Source organism: Pseudopipra pipra, chromosome 3, assembly GCF_036250125.1.
Source record: "Pseudopipra pipra isolate bDixPip1 chromosome 3, bDixPip1.hap1, whole genome shotgun sequence".
NCBI lineage: Eukaryota > Metazoa > Chordata > Aves > Passeriformes > Pipridae > Pseudopipra > Pseudopipra pipra.
This window is the reverse complement of record NC_087551.1, coordinates 42,308,262-42,316,423: the sequence shown is the minus strand read 5'-3', so window position 1 is coordinate 42,316,423 and position 8,162 is coordinate 42,308,262. Positions and strand designations below refer to the sequence as shown.

Here is an 8,162-nt window from a genome sequence, read left to right as displayed (position 1 = left end):
AAATATTTATAGAAAGGAAATGTCATCATTAAAGAAAGGAAATGTCATCAACATAGTGGAGGAATAAAAACTACAGAAAAATAATGGGTCAATAAATAGAGCTCTTGGGGAAAAAGAAACGAAGAAACTAAATGTTTTCCTTGCCTCTCAATTAATTTAGAAAATATATTAACAATAAACCTGTGGAGGACGTGTGTGGGTACTGAGTCTGAACCAGAGATTACTGAGATTAATGAGAGAATGCAAAAGAGCCTCATGTGTAGGATACAGATACAAAATGCCAGGCAAGTATGAGTTAATCCACAGTTAATATTGGAGATTAGGGATCAAACAGTTGGACCATAAACTGTACATTCTGAGAGAATTATTTATTAATCATGAGTCAGGAGAGGTTTTTGAAAGGCAAATCATGTCAGACAGATGTAGGTTTTCTTTACAAAATAACTTCCTTTTGGAAAGATGTGGTAAAAAAATCGAAGTGCATTTTCAATGAACTTCAGATCACATGGATGTAAGAGCCAGGGGTGATCTTGAAAAGTCTGACCCGAAGGAAAGTCTCGGCTCATATGGAAGTCAGAGTTCAATGTCATCAGTCCTGATTTTCTCGTGGGTAATGCAGAATAAATGAGGAAGCACCAGAAGTGTAAGATGGTTGAATTAAAAAATACAAATGTGATAAAATTTTTGGTGGGCCACAGAATTAAATTTCAGAGCAAGTTCCAGACCGTTTCTCTGAAAAAAAAAAAATCTTTGTAGGTAAATGGATGCTGGGATGAAACACAATTTTCTTTGCAAGAATTGGTAAGGCTAAGGTCCTTTCTCTGTCAGAAAACAACTACTTTTGTAGCCACATTACTGCTGATTTTGACATAAGAATAATGTGCAAAACATATTTGGAAGTGATACTAAAACAGTGTGGTTAAGAGACATTCAGTGCTGTGCATCTTAATTAGTACAGTAACATGAGCAACAATAAAAGGCTCTGAGTTACAAATTAACAGCTATAATACCAATCTTAATTTTGCTGCCATAAATTGGAAGTATTTCTAATGAAATAATTAAAAAACCCCTGTTGATATAAAACATCCACATATGTGTGTATGAGGCCTGGTTTTGTATGATTATGTAATTAGGGAACATAGTATCCCCTCAAGGATGTAAAAAGGAAAACTGTAACCTTAATTATGGCATTTTTTAATTCCTTTTTGCAAACTGAATAATTATCTTCTAGTTAGTTTTGTTTTAAGGAAAAGTAATGACAGGAGCTAATGAGTTGCAGACAAGAAAAAACATACAAAATGGGGCTTGGAGAAAAGCAAGAAGGGACAAGACAAACTGCAACCCTCTCAGTGATATTGTATGTTTAAGCAAGAATTTCTAATTGAGGTCATTTCACTCACCAGAATTAGAACAGCAGCCAAGGGAAAGGTGGAATATGTATCTAAATAATTTAAGGAGGATTATTTTACGGAGAGAGCAATCAGGAGGTGACGCACATATACAGCAGAAATGGAGAGGTCAGACAATGCCGATGTGAGCAAAATCTTGCCATCCACATAGAGCTTTAACTGATGCGTGTTTGAGGTTAGCCAAGAACCCAGACTACTGCAGGGAGCAAGGAATTTGTCAACCATCACATTTTTCTTGCAGGCTGGCTGTGCAGGGCTGTTTGTATTATATTGATTTCTGGGAGTGCTTTTGCCCTTTGGCTCACGTTTTCCACATTTACAGGCCATAAAAACCAGATAGAGTCATAAGCCATGTAAATGTTATTATATAAATTGTGTTGTTTATAAAAGAGAAAAAGATAATTCAAATTCACATTTTTCAACCAGTTTTGTGCTAGAGAAATGCCAGTTCTGTCATCAGGCTCCCCTCATCAGGAAGAGAACATGGCAGAAACATTTCAAATGGCAGAAAACAGTAATTATGAAGACTTCACCTTCCACATCTAGTCCAAACACTCTGCCCAGGAGGGCTGGTGAAGTTGTAATTCTCCTTACCTGTGTGAAGTCACCATCGAGTAATTATTGCAGAATCTTGTAAGGTTTACCTGAAAAAATTAAAAATCAAATCAATTTGGATTAAGTTGTCTCATGGTTGGTGAAAGAAGGACTCAGTTCGCGACTTACAAAGTCATGAAGTAATATGAAAAGCTAATATCCACCAAAATTCAGGAAAAGGATTTATGAAATTTCATAATGAAGCTTACTACTTGCTTACTTTTCAGCTTTCATTTAGACCCCTCCAACCACCCTCAACATGTCATGCATCCTGTTGCCCACATTTCACAGCACTTAAATTTAGGCTAGGGAAGAGTTCACATGGACTGCCTTCCAACCCAGCAAGAGAGTTTGGAACCATGAACTAGCTGGGAGTGTCCTTCCCTTCATTTCCTTGCTGTGGTCTCTGGACAATGCTGCCTCCTGTTAGCTCCATATGCACACACACACAACACACACAGGTGCAAAAGCTGAAAAGAAGGATCCCCTCTCTCAAAGAATGGCCCGTTGAGCCTGACTGACTTTGCATTTAGACTTCAGCCTTCTTGGCTTCCACCCAGTGCCTGCTTCCAAAGAGCTGGGAGCCCAAATCAATATTGTCTCTAACTTCTCATCTTGGCAATTGCACACACAACAAACAGGCACTTTGTGTGCTTCTGCAGAAAGAAACAATCCTGCACCACTGAAGAATGTTTCTTCTGCCTTTCATTCTTCAACTTAATTGAATCCTGGCCTTATCCCTTATTGCCGTTATAGAAATAACTGAGATAGAAGTGTTGTCTGGAAATCCAAGCAGGAAAAACAAGATAAATGCAAAATTGCAATCCTAACCCTAATATAACTTCCCTAGTCAAATCTTAATCCAGCTCCCATGAAAGTCAAAGAGTCTTTATAGGTGGTCAGGAATTAGGCTGGGCAATAAAGATCTTTGCTTATTATCAGTTTGCAAGCTAGCTGCATTTAATAGTGCATTATCTGAATTAAATTATTAAAATTATCAATTACAATGTTTTAGCTGAGCCTAAAAATAAGGGAGCATGAAGTGGTGAGGGAGGTGACTCGTTTATACATACCAATCTGGGTGGTTGATAATGTAGGAGCCAGAGCGTGCCTGTAGGAACAAAGAAATGGTGACATATAAAAGCTGGACTGCAGGATACTGAAAAAGGTTGAGGATTATCAGCTGATCATTCAGCTGAGCATCCCATGCAACAGTATAGCTATGGAGGGGACATGAGGAAATACCAAGGAGGTGGAGGAACCATTTATATAAATCCAGTGAAACTACTACAGTAATACTATGCCCATTTCAGAAACTGACTTGGAAATGTGTTGGTTAGATAGGCAGAAGGGATCAGTGGGCCAGTTTGGTCTCCTGAGGTATCCGTGGCTACTTCTAGGAGGTCTGTAGAAGAGCACAAAAAGAGCAGTAGGCATACAGAAATTTTTAGAAGTCCATTTACTGAAAAAGGTGAAAATGGCTTTTCTAGTATGATCTCCTATATAAAAGAGCTTTATATGCTTTTATGGTGACAAAGAATCTGCTAGAAACCTTAGGAAGCAGTTAGATGGCTAGGAACTCCCGATGTTAAAAAGGGGGAATCTTAACTCAAAATGGAACTTTATAGCTTCAGCTCCAAGCTGTTGGGTCTTGTTATGCCTGTAGGGTGAGGAGCCCTCCAGAATCAGATTTCTGTTCTTGGCCAAGTCCTTTCTGGGCTTGCTGTTACCCAAAGCAGCATCCCCCTTTTTGTAAGTCCAATCTTCTCCCCACAAGAGTCACTTCACTTTTGGCTGTACTGAAGCACACTGTATTTGCAGCCTTCCATTTTAAGAAGTAAATCAGCTCAATGATGTGTCTTCTTCATTATCCTCTCTCCCCAGCCTTCGACAATACTTATAGATTTGCTTTTAGGTAATTCATACTGCCAGGCGTTAAACAGCACAGGTTAAGAAAGCCAACAGTTTCCTACTGAAGATGGGCCTTGACAGCAGATTTTGGACCCGGTATGTTACCGTATTTTTAATCCCACTTAATATGTCATGTTATTTTGAAGAATTCTTAATAAAAAAATTCAATACTATAACAAATACTTAGAGAATTATGAGTACATTACCCCCAACACCTCTGCCACAAAACAAATTGATTTGGTACCATGCTCGTTATTGAATAATTTGTTTCCCTTAAGCTTAAACTGATTCCTGTGTAGTTTTCTTTTTGCCTTATTGTTAATGAAATCACTCTACTTTGCTCATGCTCACTATGTCAAGCTGATATGCCTATAATTACCAATATCTGTATCAGCTTTTTCTCCAGACAAGTCTTTCTAGCATTCCTATGATTTACTAACTTTAATAGCCCACACACCTCCTCATCCAGCTCTTTAAAGCTCTTGCTGCAGACAGACCTACTGGTTAAAAACAGCCGGCTTATTAGCTCTTGCTCCGCATATTGCCAAGTTACTGTTGGAAGGGAACAGATTTCGTCTTCACCCTCTGTGAATTCTTCATGCAGACTTTTCGAAAACCCGCTTGGAACAACAGGATATATTGAAACTATTTGACATTTCTACATTAAAAACATGTTTTTACAGGCTAGAATAGTTGTTAGAATTTTTTTGTACTATGAGACGTAGCAAAACCTTTTTTTTCCCATCATTCACCTTCTTGCCTTAGGTTTTTTCCTTGTATCCTGTCACTTCATTAAGATTTTTTCTAGTTTTCCACCAGTTTAGAATAATTTATATTCTTTACTATCTCTTTTTCCTCTGAGTGTGTGTGCATTTGTATTCAGCTACATTTGCCTATTTCAAGCCAGCCTGGTTCTTTTTGCCAGTGCAACTTTTTTGCTCTTACTTGAGCAGCTGTATGGCTTTGGGGCATGCAATAAGCAACTGTTTAAAATTCCCGATTACACCTCCCATTTTAAGACCATGAGAACAGCAGGAAAGAGTGCCATCAAAGGCCTTGCAAAGTGACCCTCCAGCGGTGGCCAGCTTGCCTGGAGTACAAACAACCAAACAGCTCAAACACAGCCAGTGCTTCCCTGTACCTCTCTTTCAACCACTCTGGGCCCTACATGTCCCCCAAGAGCAGTCTGAGCTGGCACTGGGGACCTTTACTGGATCTTTCATCCCTTCCTTTACCCAGTTGCTTCTGGAATATATATAGACTTTTAGCAGCCACACAGCCCACATGACAGGAACCATTCAAGTTTATTAGAGGACAGATAAAGAAGCATCTCTTTTTGTTCACTCTGTCTTTTCATTTGATGCCTCCTCATCTTTGCACTCAGTCATTGCCATTCACCTTTTCTGCATTATTTTCAGTTGCATTCTGTCACCTTCCCTTCTCAATCAACTCTTTTCCAAGCTGACAAAGTCTAGTATGTTTAATAACTCCTTGAATGAAAGTATTTTCACTATATCTGTGATCATGGCTCTTGTCCTTCTCTGAACTTTTCTACCTCTTCTTTACCGATTTGGAGCTGCAGGGAAACAAAACTACTGTGATGTCTTGCATTTTAAACTCTTTCTCCAGGATGATTTGGCTTTTAAAAGGTTTCAACATCATGAAACTGGGTTTTTAAATGACAAAGTTTTCCTGTGTTACTGGCTTGGATTTTAGCTTCTTTGAATGCAATAGAGACACTCAAGCCACCATCGTTGCACTCCAGAACGAGACAAATTTCAGCTCTGTGCTCAGTGGACCCTTCTTTCTGAGTTAATGCCTAATTCACAGCTCTGTGAGGCTGGATGTAGTCCCCAGGCAGGGAACTGCCAGCTATGGGTTTTGGCAATTCTAAGGAAATTTTGTGTCTGCCTTATACAAGCTAAAACAAGAAAAGGTTCAGGTGAAAACTGGAAGAATAATCCAAGATGGAACAACCTGGCTGTATAGTAAAAGACTAACAAAGCTTAGTATTTCTAGCTCATTCAAAAGAAGACAAAAGGTAACTTGATTCTGACTTACAAACCATTATGAAAGGGATTTCTGCTGGCAGATGGATCTGTAATCTTGTGGTGTAAAGGAGTAACAAGATTCCATGGCTGAAAGCTGAAAGATTAGAAACAAGACAAAAATGTTAGCAACCAGGTTAATTATCCAAACAGCTTAAAGGGATGTACCGGATTCTGTAACACATGATATTTTCAAATCATAATTAGCTGTGTTTTCAGATGTGCTGTTGCCCAAGCAAAAATTGTGGTCTCCATGCAGAAATAATCAGAAGAGAGTTTTTAGCCTGTATTAAGCTGCAGGTCAACAGAGCTGATCTTAATTACCCCCTTGGCCTTAAGATCTATGAATCTAGGAAAATGGGGATAATGGCATGTATTTAACTATCTTGTGTTTGGAATAGAAAAAATGGGAGAATTGTTCACAGTAACAATTGATTCATACACTTAGGCTATTTTTTTGCTCATAACATGTCTGGGGACAGACCATTAACTCCTAAATCTATTTTTCAAATGTGATGGACAGCTATCTTGCCCAATATTTGACTTAGACCTTGTGAGCTGTGCTGCCTAATTGGTTAGCTAATGAGTGATGTGCCAGTTCCCCTCTGTGATTGATTAGCATGAAGGCAAAGCAGACAGGCATATTTGAACATTTCAAATTCAGGCTGGTGACCATGTATAGGAACACGATTTTGAAATCCTTTTCCTTTAATCAAGCCCCACCATGTCGTGTTGACTGAGGAGTAGGCAGAAAAACTGTGTTAGCATCACTTAAAGCAGATTCATCTATTTTAAATGTTGAGGTCTAGTCAAGCCATAGTTACAACATTATGTTGCTCATCAGTCATCCAGGTCGAGGTCTAAGGATGCATTTTGTTTTGAAAATTAACAAATTTCCTAACCCCTTGCTTATACAGTAGATAGTACAGTGAGCTCGGGGCTAATGTAATTGAAATAGCAAAAGCTGAAGATATCAGGTATTTTAAAAAAAGACTGCATTCACTTCATGCCGGTCAATATTCATGGGAGGAAGTATAGAATCCTGCGAAAGAAAACAAGAGCAGGGAAACTCACTTGGGTTTCAGTTAAATACTACAAAACCAAGACTGGAATAAGATACGATAACCACAAAGAGGAACATCTGTTAAAGAAAAAAAACCTCTTTCAAAGCAGATCCTCTTTTGCTAATGAAACCCCTTTAAATGATTTTAAGACCATGGAAAGACACCCGTGGTGGTGATGAGGCATATCTGAGCATGGTCTACTCTAGAAAGAGGAGGGCTTCTCCAGGTCCAGAGAGCCATCCAGTCATGCCTGTGATGCTGGACCACAAAGGGAAGGCACAGTAAAAGCAAAGAAGTGGCTGTTCTTTAGGAACCTGTAACACACAATGCACTTTTCAAATAAGGTTTTTACTACCAAGTTCTGGCAACCTGTGCTTGTTACCCATCTGCTTCCCCATCCAGCATACACACATCCCATCCCCATGCTGCCCACACCTCCACCTGCAGGGCTCATGCTGTAGCCAGAACCCACTTCATCAGCAGTGAGGTCGGGCTGTGGCAGGGGTGGGTGTGCTCCCTCCTCACCAAACTCCAAGGGGCCTGTTAGCAGCCTGGACCATCACCATGAATCAAAAAGATGATCCCACTCCAAGCACTTGCTGTCTCAGGAACATGCACCCGACTGCCAGGAGGTGAAGCTGTGATATGTACAGACACTACCGAGCTGGTCATGGTCAGTTGTGAAAGCATGGGGAGGTACCCAGACTGCCAGCAAGCTCGGACAGCCCGCAACAAAGCCTGTTTCTGCCGCATCAGATTTTGCATCCCACCTTGGACTACAAGCAGTCTGGGTATCACAACAGGTACTTCAATGCTGTCTTCCAGCAGCAGCGTGGAGATACCCTGCGTAGGAGCCGAACGCCTGCAGATGGTTACAGAAGCACAGTCAAGTGCTATTAACAGCTGTTTGGCCTGCAGTGAGCTTGCAAAATGAGCACAGTTTATATTACACGGAGACTTCAAGGAGCAGTGGGTAAGGCTGTGACAGGCAGGAGGGAGTAACTGCCCATGTCAGGGGCCACTTCATTTTTCACCTGTTAGATGGCTTTCCTATTACATTTCCAATCTAGCATGGAAATTATGCTTGTTCTGTGTCTCCGGTTCAATGTGAAATTGGAGAAAATATGATGTGAACA

General features: G+C 40.1%; 1 long non-coding RNA gene across 1 annotated transcript; it reads right to left on the bottom strand.

Moving 5' to 3' along the window:
- Positions 1-387: 387 nt before the first annotated feature.
- Positions 388-6,060, bottom strand: LOC135412508 (uncharacterized). Its single transcript, XR_010429706.1, has 4 exons — positions 5,976-6,060; positions 3,077-3,114; positions 2,004-2,053; positions 388-732 (listed from the first exon to the last, which is right to left on the bottom strand). It is a non-coding gene; the product is annotated as an uncharacterized LOC135412508 (long non-coding RNA).
- Between the last annotated feature and the right edge of the window lie 2,102 nt (positions 6,061-8,162).